Source organism: Artemia sp. Qi Xiang Cuo, chromosome 4 (assembly GCF_049724085.1).
Source record: "Artemia sp. Qi Xiang Cuo chromosome 4, ASM4972408v1, whole genome shotgun sequence".
Classification (NCBI taxonomy): domain Eukaryota; kingdom Metazoa; phylum Arthropoda; class Branchiopoda; order Anostraca; family Artemiidae; genus Artemia; species Artemia sp. Qi Xiang Cuo.
Window position 1 is genome coordinate 58,481,719 of NC_142797.1, and position 12,212 is coordinate 58,493,930.

Genomic DNA, 12,212 nt, shown 5'->3' on the forward strand with positions numbered 1-12,212 from the left:
CAGTTGAAAAAACCTTTTTTGTTTTATAATAGGTGGAGCCCAGTTTGCTCTTTACTTAGGCAGCGCTATTGCGCTGCCTATAATTTGTAAATAATCATCAATTTGTATCATTCATACCCCATGTCTTTGGCGACAGGGGGAGCTATATCATCCCTAGATTCATATTCATTGCAATTTTTTGACAATTTTGATGCAGAATGTCTCAAAATTTTTGATTTTGTATCAAAAAGGGTATGCGACTGGATTATTAATGTCAACTGTAGGATATCCCGCTGTACTTATTCGTTTCGCTCTATCTTACCTTTTCGTTTTTTTTTTTTTTTTGTATTTAATATATAGCTTTCATTTATCTACGAGTATAATCATTTTTTTTTCGTCGCAAAGCAGGAGATGGTTCTAGGGAATTTGATGTTTCTTCCCCCAAAACTAGGGAAACCAGGGACAATTGCTTATTTAGTTAATTGCTTATTAGTTAGTCCTACACGATAAAAATTTCTTTTTCAAATAACCTTACGACCAGCTACGACTAAACATATCGTTTCTATCTGTACATCATTTTCCTATACTTTTCCCATTCATTCACTTGCCTGTGTTTTTTTCTCAAGAGCGAAATTAAATCGTAAATAACATACTCAATACAACTTTTTTTAAATTTGAGTGATCTTTGTATGTGATTCAATCATTTATTTCTAAACTTCCACCTCAAACAGGGCACAAACTTTTTAATACAAAATTAAAGTGCTCGTGATTATAAAAGGCACTTGCTGTAAATTTCAATCTAAAAAATGACAAAAAGTAAGACATAATCCACACAACTAAAACAATAAATATATAAATAAAAATCAAAGATAAACCTGAAATTGAATAAATAATGTATAAAATTGCACACGTTTACAAAAATAAGCCAAAAAATTGGTACAGCCATAGCGGCTAAACAATACTTAAGAATCATATTAAATGATTTTGTGTTAATATTCAGAGGTACTTCAGAAATGTTCACTTCAAAACTTGCCATATTTATGTAATCAGAACATTAATTATTGTTATCTACCATAAAATAGATAGGGTAGTAAATCACTTTCCCATATAGACTCTCTGTCGTCAGGATGGCCCTGATTTGCCGTATTAATATAAGAGCCATAGGCTTCATCGGGAACTCGTTGATCTGAGCCGAAAATAGGAGGACGAGGCAGTGTCGAAGTCTGCACCACCAAGAGTAGAAACAGCATCATTATCTGGAACAAGTCTACACATTCAGATTTTTTCTCTTCCATTTACAAGGAGAACAGAATTTGAAAAAAAGTTAAAAAAGTGGCTGTTTGAAACGATGGACACTACTAAAAGATTGTTTGTTTTAAAATTATAAAAATAGAGGCAGCTACATGACAACTCTGTGAACTATTGCAGCAGCTTTAGCCCATGGAATAGAATTATGGAGCAACACAAGCAAAAGTGTGAATTCGTTTGAACAAAACCCTGCAAAGGCACAGTAAAAGTCATGGCTGCTAATCTTTGCAATATGAAGTTGAGGTTAAGACGGCCGTTCTGTGGATACAGACGCAAGAATTTAGCCCTCCAGGCCGAATGCAGTATGGACGCAAGACGCCTTCGCTGTAGCTGCTTAGCAGGCTTTCTCGAATGAATTGAACCAGCCCACCATTTTATCAGGCTCATTAAGTCAGATATTGATACATTTACCCCTCTGGCTCTTACTAACATTGGATAAGCTGTAGATCACAAACACAAGTATAAGCTTTTCTATTATACCGCAAGGTCAGTTTGGACCCAAGGCCTTTTTCTGGCAAACGTACACCTGGTAAGCATTTGACCTCCTTTCTTCCCCCCCCCCCCTACTAAACATCAAAACTGAAACATTAGTTGTTATCTCTTATAAAACTTGGTCACTACTACTTTTTCTAACAACTCCCTGCAGCACCAAGCCACCTGATACTAACACAGCTACACAAGCTCCTTCTATATTATAATCTATTCAAAGCCGCCCTCTTTACACCCTCTCAAGAGGCTCCAATTTCCCTTTAAACCTTTAATTATGACCTCGTCTCATCAGGAACAACCGTTTTTTTTTTTTTTGGTCTTAGATGGTCGGTCGAAAAGGACAATATTTGGCAATCTGTCATCCTTCGTCTCCAGTTCGTGTTCTATCCCTTTCAACCTTGAAAGCGGGATACGACCACATTTAATTTAAACCTTACTGTTTAGCATACGATCTTTCAGACGGGTACCCAAAGTATCGGTAGACAATTCCTCTGGAAAATATCTAACAAATCTTCCTCCGCCATTCAGAGCAACCAAGTTTCAAAACCATACTTGACCACTGTCATCACCGCAAGTTCCGATATTCTATTCTTGGTACGGAGACTTATCTTTCTATTCTCCCAAAAAAATTTTTATCGTGAAAAAGCACCCTGGTCCTTGACTTTTGTACTTTAACATGTTCACTGCCCCACCATCTTTTCTAATAATACTACCTAGGTAAGTGAATTCATTTAATCGACCTTATCGTTTCTCAAAATCGCCTTTTCAACCTCACTTATTCCCAGTCTATGTGACTTAGTCTGCTTAACATTCATTTTTAAGCATATTCATGCAACACGAACTCCCAAAACCTCCAAAAAACTTTATTTTGCTAGCATTTTTATCTGGGACACAATCTAATCCAAGAAGATTTTTTACTTTACCTTATCATTCCAAGCTCTTTGATAGCCTTTGTCGTGTTCCTTATTACAGAGTTCATCAAAATGGACCAAAATCCTGCTAAAGTCCTATTTCAACAAGAAACCAGCTACTAATTTCATTTTGTGCATTAGCTGCAACAATTTTATTATCGCATATAGCAATAATCACTTTAATGTGTTTATCTGGTATACCATACAAAATATATGCACCTTTTCTAAAGCCCTTTTATCGACTGAATCAAACACTTGTTGATAATTTGAAAGACAAAGGTATATCCCTTTGTGTCCTGAAAGACGCAGCTAGGTCACATATTTTAACTTCCCAGCAAGTATAGTTGTGGTTAAGGAGCTTGTTCTGCTCGATTTTGTATTGGGAAGAATCTTTGAAAGCCCTCCCCAACAAAGGTCAGAATGGGTACCGACACCCGACAGCAATAACTAAGATACACTAAATCTAAAGCCTGTCAAATTTGGCTGAGATCTGATCTATCCTTCTGCAAGATCCCCGGTCACAAAAACTACAGGACTCCTCAACTCCCCGAAAAATCCCGTAGGATCCTGATCACTAAACGACATAACCAGAAAGAAAGTGTTAACTTCCTTGAAAATTTGGTGGAGATATGCCCATTTTTTCTGGTAGAGAAGCTGAAGATAAGTTTGGTAAGACCTTCTCCCAGCGGAGAATGAATGACATTTCGAACACTAAAAAGTCTGAATAAGCCACTTAGCACTGACACATACATACCATAAGGATCGATCGAGGTCTAATAGCGTATTTTAGAGACACGAAAAACACAACCAGGACATCTATACATACTCTCCATTATTTTAGATAACAACTATCTATGCATTTTAATAGATAACCTCAGGGCAATTGATTCTCCCTATTTCTAACTTCCATAGAAGTTTCTTTGGGTTCTAATCCTCAAAGGACGTAACAAGGGAAGTAGTTTTTAGTTCCCCCAAAAGACAGTCGAGATCCGAAAATTCGTTCTGGTAGCCTATATGTCCTAAGAACAAGAATTTAAGGACCGCTTCCTCCTATGGTCTACCCAAAGTTGTAAGATTGTTCTTGGACACCTTAAAAATCCAAGCAGGAAACTAATTTTTTCCCTGCAAAGTTTAAGTGAAATAAAACATCCCTAAATTCCCAGCCCTAATTGTTCCTAGAGGGAAACAAATTTATCATTAATTGGATAATTTTTCTTAATTGATTACATATTTGCTACATACGCAATGATTTAATTTTAATATACACCAAATTGAACTGAACCTTCTGATAAATATGCAAATGACTGGGTCGAGGGAAAACCCTCCCCCTTTTCTCCACCGGTGATTCGGAATAAGGATGGACCTGTTCCAGTCAAATTCTGGGCCTAGGCTGTACACGAATGCGAAAATTCAGAGATTTCTAAAGGACAATAAATACACTTGGAATTTCCAAATTGGCTTTTACTGAATCTTATCTTAGAAATATAAAAGGCATACAGGTTTTATTTCTAGAAGAGATAATTTTCTACATATTCCATCATTGCCTGATCCATAAGAAGTTTGCTTCTACGGCTAATGCAATTTCTCTTTGCTTCTTGTTTATTCTATTTAGTATACACGAATAAATAAATATATGCTGGAAAATTACGAAAAACTTGGTAAACTTCAGGGGGAATTTTCCTCTCCACTTTGTAATCTCAAGAACGAGGAGCATTTATCAATATTTATCTCTCACCACTACCAAGCAAAACACCACTGATAACGAAAGTAAAAGAAAAGTAAAGAAGAAAAAAAGAAAGTAGCAGTGGTGCTCTACAACCCAGGTTTTTCCTTTCCCTTTTTTTTGCAGGCATAGACTGATCATTTTGCTTGTAGAAAACCTCTATTGCAAACGTTCAGGAATGTAATAGAAACGATTGGAGAAGAGTCTGATTTCAGATTGGCTAATGACTGTTTTTCTATTTTTTGTATAAACCAAAATTGTAGATAGTAGCACTGTAGTTTCTAATATCCTGTTTTATTTTTTAATTTTTTTCGTTTAGTTCGATCAAAGTGGAAGGTAGATAGGTTATGATTATAACTGCACGCCACAGAAAACAGGGTAAAAACTTAGAATAACGAGGAAATTCCCGCAACACAAAATAATGATGCAAACTTTAGTTGCCCAAATTCCTTATCACGCCTTCCTCTGTATTTAGCACTAAACCAATAATAAAACAAATTAGAAGGATTACTAATTCTTCAGAGCTTTCAATATCTTCAAGTATCAATTAAAAAAACTTTCCGAAAAATAAGTTTTTATTAGAAAAGTAAAGGCTATTTTAAACTTAAGCTCAGCAGATACAAATACCTGTTAAAATTCAAACTCAGAACAACCAGAAATTACTATTATATGAAAAAAAAAATCAAATGTTCATCAAAGTATCGAAACTGGTATCAAAGCAACAATATTAAAGTGAAAAATGGGTTTGTGTCAACCTCAGAGTTTTTATTATCTGATGTTTGGACTATTTTTAAAAAAAATGGCGATCCCAAAATTTTTATCAGATGGGTTTGGGTAAAAATTTGGGGGAGGGGGCTAATTGCCCTTCAGTCTCTTTTGACTCTTAAAAAGTGAACTAGATCTTTGTATATTCAATTAAATGAACCCTCTCTGAAGTTTATACGAGCATCCCTCCTGTTAGAACCATACATACCCCCAGAGTATAACTTACAACGCCTGTCCTTGGGTCCTGGGGGTTGTGTCGACCCTGGAGTCTTAATATCTGATGGTTGAACTATTTTTAACAAAATGGTCACCTCAAAATTTTATCAAATGGGTTTATCCACCTAATAAACCCCAAGCCATAGAGGATAGGTCGGGCTATATGCCCTCTGATCTTTTTTTGATTCGATAGAATAGGCTAGTAGTTTCAATACTCATTCAAATGAGCCCTCTCTGAAGTTTATACGAGCATCCCTTTCATAAGAATCATATAAGACCCCAGGACATAGCTTACAATGCCTGCCCCTAGGCCCTGGGGGGTTGTGTCGACACCGAACTTTCAATTATCTTACCTTTGAACTGATTAAAAAAAAAACCGGCTAAATCAAAAATTTGTATCACCTGGGTTTGGGGAAAAAGGGCGTGGGGGGAGATAGGGGCCGTCTGATCTCTTTTGACTCCTAAAAATTGAACTAGAACTTTCAGTTTCCATTCAAATCAGCCCTCTCTGAAGTTTATACGAGCATCCCGTCCATAAGAGCCTTTTTTGCCAGGGCATAACTTGCAACGCCTTCCCCCGGGCCCTGGGTGGTTGTGTCGACACCGGAGTCTTTTTTATCTGACCTTTGAACTATTTTTTTTTACAAAATGGCTATCTCAAAATTTTATAAAAGGCATGTGGGGGAAAAGGGGCTTGAGGGATAGTTGCCCTCTGATTTATTTTGACTCTTAAAAACTGAACTAGGACTTTCAATTTCCAATCAAATGAGCCCTCTCGGAATTTTATACTAGCATCCCTTCCATGATAGCTATATATGCCCCCAGGCATAACTTACAACGCCTACCAGTAGGAAAAAGGGTACCAGCCCCATGAGAACACCGTGCTGCCATCTACAATTTAGTTTAATGCCGACGGGGTACCATATATGGGCATAGACTCCCTAGGGGAAATGGATTTCTAAGAAATTGATTGCGTAATCGAAGGGGAAGTGGATTTCCGAGAAATTGATTGCGTAATCGAAGGGGAAGTGGATTTCCGAGACATTGATTGCGTATATATATATATATATATATATATATATATATATATATATATATATATATATATATATATATATATATATATATATATATATATATATATATATATATATATATATATATATATATATATATATATATATATATATATATATATATATATATATATATATATATATATATATATATATATATATATATATATATATATATATATATATATATATAATTTCTGAGACCAAACTGGCTAATCATGATAAACAAAAAATCGCGAAGAAAGGAAACGAGGACAATTAACAGCCAGTGGAAAAATTGAAAAATTATGCAAATATTTCGGTCAAGACCTCCGCTTGACCGTCCTCAGTGCAGTACCCTTTCACCGTTACCAGGAAAGGGTCGTCCAATTTTAGTTTCGTGTTTTTATTTTAAGGTTTGGTTTTTATATTTTTATCAGTTTTATTCTGCACTGAGGACGGTCAAGCGGAGGTCTTGACCGAAATATTTGTATAATTTTTCAATTTTTTCACTGGCTGTTAATTGTCCTCGTTTCCTTTCTTCGCGATTTTTTGTTTATATATATATATATATATATATATATATATATATATATATATATATATATATATATATATATATATATATATATATATATATATATATATATATATATATATATATATATATATATATATATATATATATATATATATATATATATATATATATATATATATATATATATATATATATATATGGGCATAGAATATTGAACGAACTTACTTGTACTTACTTGTGGCGGGAATCAGGCGTCTCCACCTCGCCCAGCATCGATGATCTTGGAGACCTTCTTGGACCATGTTGAGCGATCTTCTGCCAGCTGCTCTGCAAAAGTAAGCCACTGAGCTGACCATCTGTGTCCGAACTTTCTGAATCCCCCGATAGGCTCAAGGTCCGATTTGGCCAGGTTTCACCAGTTTTTCCTCTGTCCTCCTTGGCGTCTCTTCCAGGAGCTAATAGGCTCGACTAGAAGTATTTGGTGAGGCAAGTATTCTGGCGGCTTCCGTAAAGCATGGCCCAACCATTTCAAACGGCGTTCTTTAATAGTGAGCGCAACATCTCTCTGAATATTACACATTCGACGTAGATCCGTGCTGGAGATACGGTCACGCAGATGTATTCTGAGAATTCTTCGCAGACAGGTATGCTCAAACACCTTCAGCGTATTCTCATGCTGTAGTTTTACCGACCATGTTTCACATCCGTAAAGGAGAACGGTGCGGACTAGTGCCATGTAGATTCGAACTTTCGTTCGGACACTGACTTCGCGGCGATTCCATAAGGGTTTCCGAAGGGAGGCAAAGACTGTCTGCGCTTTCTGTATTCTCTGTTGGATATCAGCGTCGGAGGATCCGTCAATACATATTTGGGAGCCTAAGTATGTGAAACAGTTGACTTTTTCCAGTTGAACTTGATTGACAGTTAGTGTGAATGGTCCTGTGTCGTGGTTAATAGCAATGAATTTCGTTTTCTCTGTGCTGACTTTCAAGCCGATCAGGTCTGCCCAGGCCACCACGTTGTCAAGCATGTTTTGAGCTTCTACGGGTTCTGACAGGAGGCCAACATCATCCGCATAATCGAGGTCAGTCAGTGAGAGATTCTGTCCGATCTGAACTCCTGGATAGGACGACAGTGCATTTTCAAGCACCCAATCGACGCAATAATTGAACAGAGTCGGAGAGAGGATACACCCTTGTTTTACTCCGAACTCAACCAGGAATTCTTCAGTTTCTTCACCATAGACTCGAACTCGGCTCACTGACGCGTCATAGTATGCCTTCATCAGTTCAACAAACTTCAGTGGCATTCCATCATTCTCTAGGATCTTCCAAAGTTTCTGGCGAGTGACAGAGTCGAAGGCGGCAATGAAGTCCAGGAACATCAAGATCAGGGGTAGATTGTACCTTTCAAACTGCTGGATAATGAGGCGAAAAACGAAGATATTATCAGTACAGCCTCTACCTGGCCGAAAGCCGGCTTGATTTTCTCGGGTTCTTTCCTCCCTTGCCCCTTTGAAGTGGTTCAAGAGTATAATCCCCAATATTTTGACCGCAATGTCTGTAAGACTTATTCCACGGTAATTTTTGCATTCGGTTTTATCTCCTTTCTTATAGAAGGGGAGAATGACTGATGTCTTCCAATCTTTTGGGAAAGAATTGGTCCTCCACACTTCTTCGAGAATGCCATGGAGCTGTTCAGCAGTGACCTCAGGGCATTGTTTATACACTTCCGGGGGGAGGCCGTCTTCACCTGGGGCTTTGTGGTTCTTCAGGGTCTTGATCGCTTTTAGTATTTCGGCTCTGGTCGGTGTATCCAGCTTGACGTCATAGGGTTCTTTAGAAACGGCAGGTGGGAAAGCATCAGGGGCGGATGATGGGGATGGGTTTAGGAGGATCTGAAAGTGATCCTTCCATCTTGCTAAGCGCTCCTTCTGACAACTGATGATTTTTCCTGATCTGTCTTTGACTATTTCTGAGACAGCAGCTTTCTTACCAACGGACTCTTTCAGGATCTGGTAATGCTTGCGGGTATCATGTGAGCGTGCTGCTTTCTCTAACGACACGGTAGCATCTTCCCACGTTTGGTGGCGGTCCAGACAAACAGAGCGTTTTACCTGTCTTTACAGCTCTTTTGTTTCTTCTTTAGCGCTGCTCATCTTTTGTCTTTGCTCACTGACTATTGACAGGGTCCTAGCGGTAATCCAGTGCTTTTGTTTGATTTTTGCATGGCCTAGGATCTCATCAGCAGTCTCTGTCATCACTGTTTAAAAGGTCTCCCATCTCTTCTTGGGGTCTGGGTTTTCTTCAGAACTCACGGCGTCACATTGGTAAGTCAGTTCCAAATTGAGGGCTTGCCAAAGTTCTTTGTCTTGGAGCTTACCAATGTCGAATCCGGCCTTGGGTTTGTTTTTCCTCCGAGTTGCAAGACGTAGCAAAATTTTTGCAGCAACAATCCTGTGGTCAGACCCAGACTACGAGCCTGTGTCCGCGCCGTTGTAAGAGTGAGAGTCCTGTACGGAGCTTCTCCAGCGCTGGCGTACGAGAATGAAGTCTATTTGAGCCTTAGTGACACCGTCATTTGAATGCCAAGTTAAAAGGTGGCTAGGTTTGTGCTGAAATATGGTATTGGTGACAACAAGGTGGTTCATCAAGGCGTAGTTTAACAACCTTCGCCCATTCTCGCATCTGTGACCTTGTCCAAATTTTCCCAGGACTTGTCTTGTGGTTTGGTCAGAGGGAACAACTCTTGCGTTGAAGTCTCCAGCAACAATCAAGTAATCACGTGCGGCAACAGAAGAAGACAGCTGCTGTAGCTCGCCGTAGAAATCATCCTTGGTCGTATCAGCAGCGTCACGGGTGGGAGCATAGGTAGAAATTATCGACACATTTGCGGGGTTTCCTTTTAGTCTGATTCTGGAAAGTCTACAAGAGACTGATTCCCATTCTAGGAGAGCATTTCTGGTTCTTTGGTTCATGTTGAAACCAACTCTGTGGATTCCCGAATTATCCTCTACTCCGGAGTAGAAAAAATAGAATTGACGTAGCGCTTCAGGAGCTGTAATAACTATGGAGCCAGAACCTGAAATTTTGGTCTCGGATATGCAAAGTATGTCTATGTTGTACTTCTCCATCTCAAGGACAAGAAAAACTTGCGTGGCTTCTTGTTTGACGGATCTTATATTCCAGCATCCCACATTTATTCTAGATTTTGCCTGTTTAATGACTGTAGTGGGTTTTCCTAGATTTATGGCATGAAAAGGATTTTTCGACTTCGCCGCCATATTCGAAGTCGCGGCGCCTGCCGGGAACGCCGTAGTATGGTTGGCTTGTTTACTTCTCGACACCCGCGCCAATACAGGGGCCGCGTCGCTTGCTGGGGACGCCGTAGCCATTACAACTTTTCTTCTAGGTCTCAGATCCATTGATGTTTTTTTGGAATAGAGTTGACCACAAGGTCCCCAGTCTTGCGGGTCACCCGGAGCGCATTGGCCACCAAATCGCTCGGCGTGGAGCTCAGTGGTGTTTACACCCTTCCACTGCTTTGAGGTGCGCTGACGGATTTCCTCTGCTGCCCAGGGACGGAAGATCGAGCCTCATTGCCTGTAACTACCATCACTGCCATGGAGGTATACAAGCTTAGCTTGACCTTTAATTCCCACCTGGAATCAGCAAGGGCTTCAGGAAAGGATATTGAACGAACACCATTGCTGTCATCTACAATTGAGTCTAACTCCGAACGGGACTCCATTTATTCATTGTATATTAATGTCTAATGGATGATGCCAAGGTCGATTTATTTGTTGTTGTTGTTGTTGTTGTTTGGCCAGGTGTAATGACACGAGGGGTGATTTACATAATCGCTAGGGGAATGTATTGATCTAGGGGAAGTGAATTTCCGAGAACTTGATTTACATAATCGGTGGGGAGAATGTTATGATCCAGGAATGGGAAACAGGAAGTAAATGCCTCCTTCTAAAACAATCAGAGAGTCGGTTACATCTCCTTCTAAGCCAATCAGAGCGTCACTTACAAATGGTTTCCCCATTACATCGCAATTCGCCCTTGAGATTTCGTATATAAAGGACATGCGTTGTGATTAAACATTCGGAAAGTTCTGTGACACTAAGGATATAACAATGAATATTATTGATTTGTATACTCTGGATACATCAATTAACAATGTGAGTTCTGTTTAGTACATTTTCATTCTTTATTTTCAAATAAAATCATTTTACATAGCCCCCACAATATATTCAAATTCAGGTAATCTATTTTATGTATTTTTATCTATCATTTATCTATTTTAAAGTCTATAGATGGGAACATTTTAAAAAAATTTCTGAAAGGTAAAAATAAAAACATTGATTTCTATCCTAAGGCTATAGACTACTGTTTGTCAAGGTTTATTTTTCTCACAAGTTGTGCAATAAAAACATATGATTTCCATGCATAGCATATTTCTCGTAAAATTTTACTTTTTGCATTGCTTTTTTGGCATAGGGGAGGGGGACTTCTTTGTGATAAATGCTTTTTAGACAAAATGATGGTTAGGGGGGTGGGGATACTAATTTTTACGCTGTGAAAAAGGAGAAAATTAATTCAATACTAACTTTTTTCTCTTCTTTTAAGGCAAATTATGAAGAATGTATGGCTATTAGAAATAGCTATGGTTCCAGTTCAAACGGCCTTTATTTTTGAGCAGTTTTTCGCAAGGAATTGGGAAAAAACCCAACTTTAGTGGAAAGAGTGGGGCTTGAGGAGGAGGAAACCTTCTCATACACAGTATAATCTCTGCTTGTTTGGAGCTCTAATGTGTCTCTTTACTTTCACTTAAAAAAACCTTTTTTCTGTAATTTAATTTCTGTTCATTTTTAATACCATACCCAGTGTAATTATAAAAAATAGGAGAGCTACCACCCCCTCAAACATGACTTTAAATATTAAAGTTACTTATGTACAGAATAAGTAACTGTATTAGTGCTTCGAAATTCGTAGGAAAAATTAGAAAATTCGCATTTTTTATATTGTGACTTTAGCCTGAATTTCACACGTTGAATTTCAATACATAATTTCCATCATTATTAAACCTATATCCAATTTCCAAAATTGTACCAATTTTACATGTGCTAATATTATTCAAACTAAACGTTGGTATAATAATGCTTTGAGTTATTTCTGAGAAAAGTTGAATTTATTATAATCAAACTATGATTTTCAGAGTTT

The 12,212-nt window shown here is 38.1% G+C and overlaps 1 long non-coding RNA gene across 1 annotated transcript in view; it reads right to left on the minus strand.

Moving 5' to 3' along the window:
- Positions 1 to 686: 686 nt before the first annotated feature.
- LOC148953280 (uncharacterized) overlaps positions 687 to 12,212 on the minus strand; it is a 56,702-nt gene continuing 45,176 nt past the window's right edge. The window contains exon 2 of the long non-coding RNA XR_016141631.1: positions 687 to 1,235. This is a non-coding gene — a long non-coding RNA (uncharacterized LOC148953280). The remainder of the gene's footprint in view (positions 1,236 to 12,212) is intronic.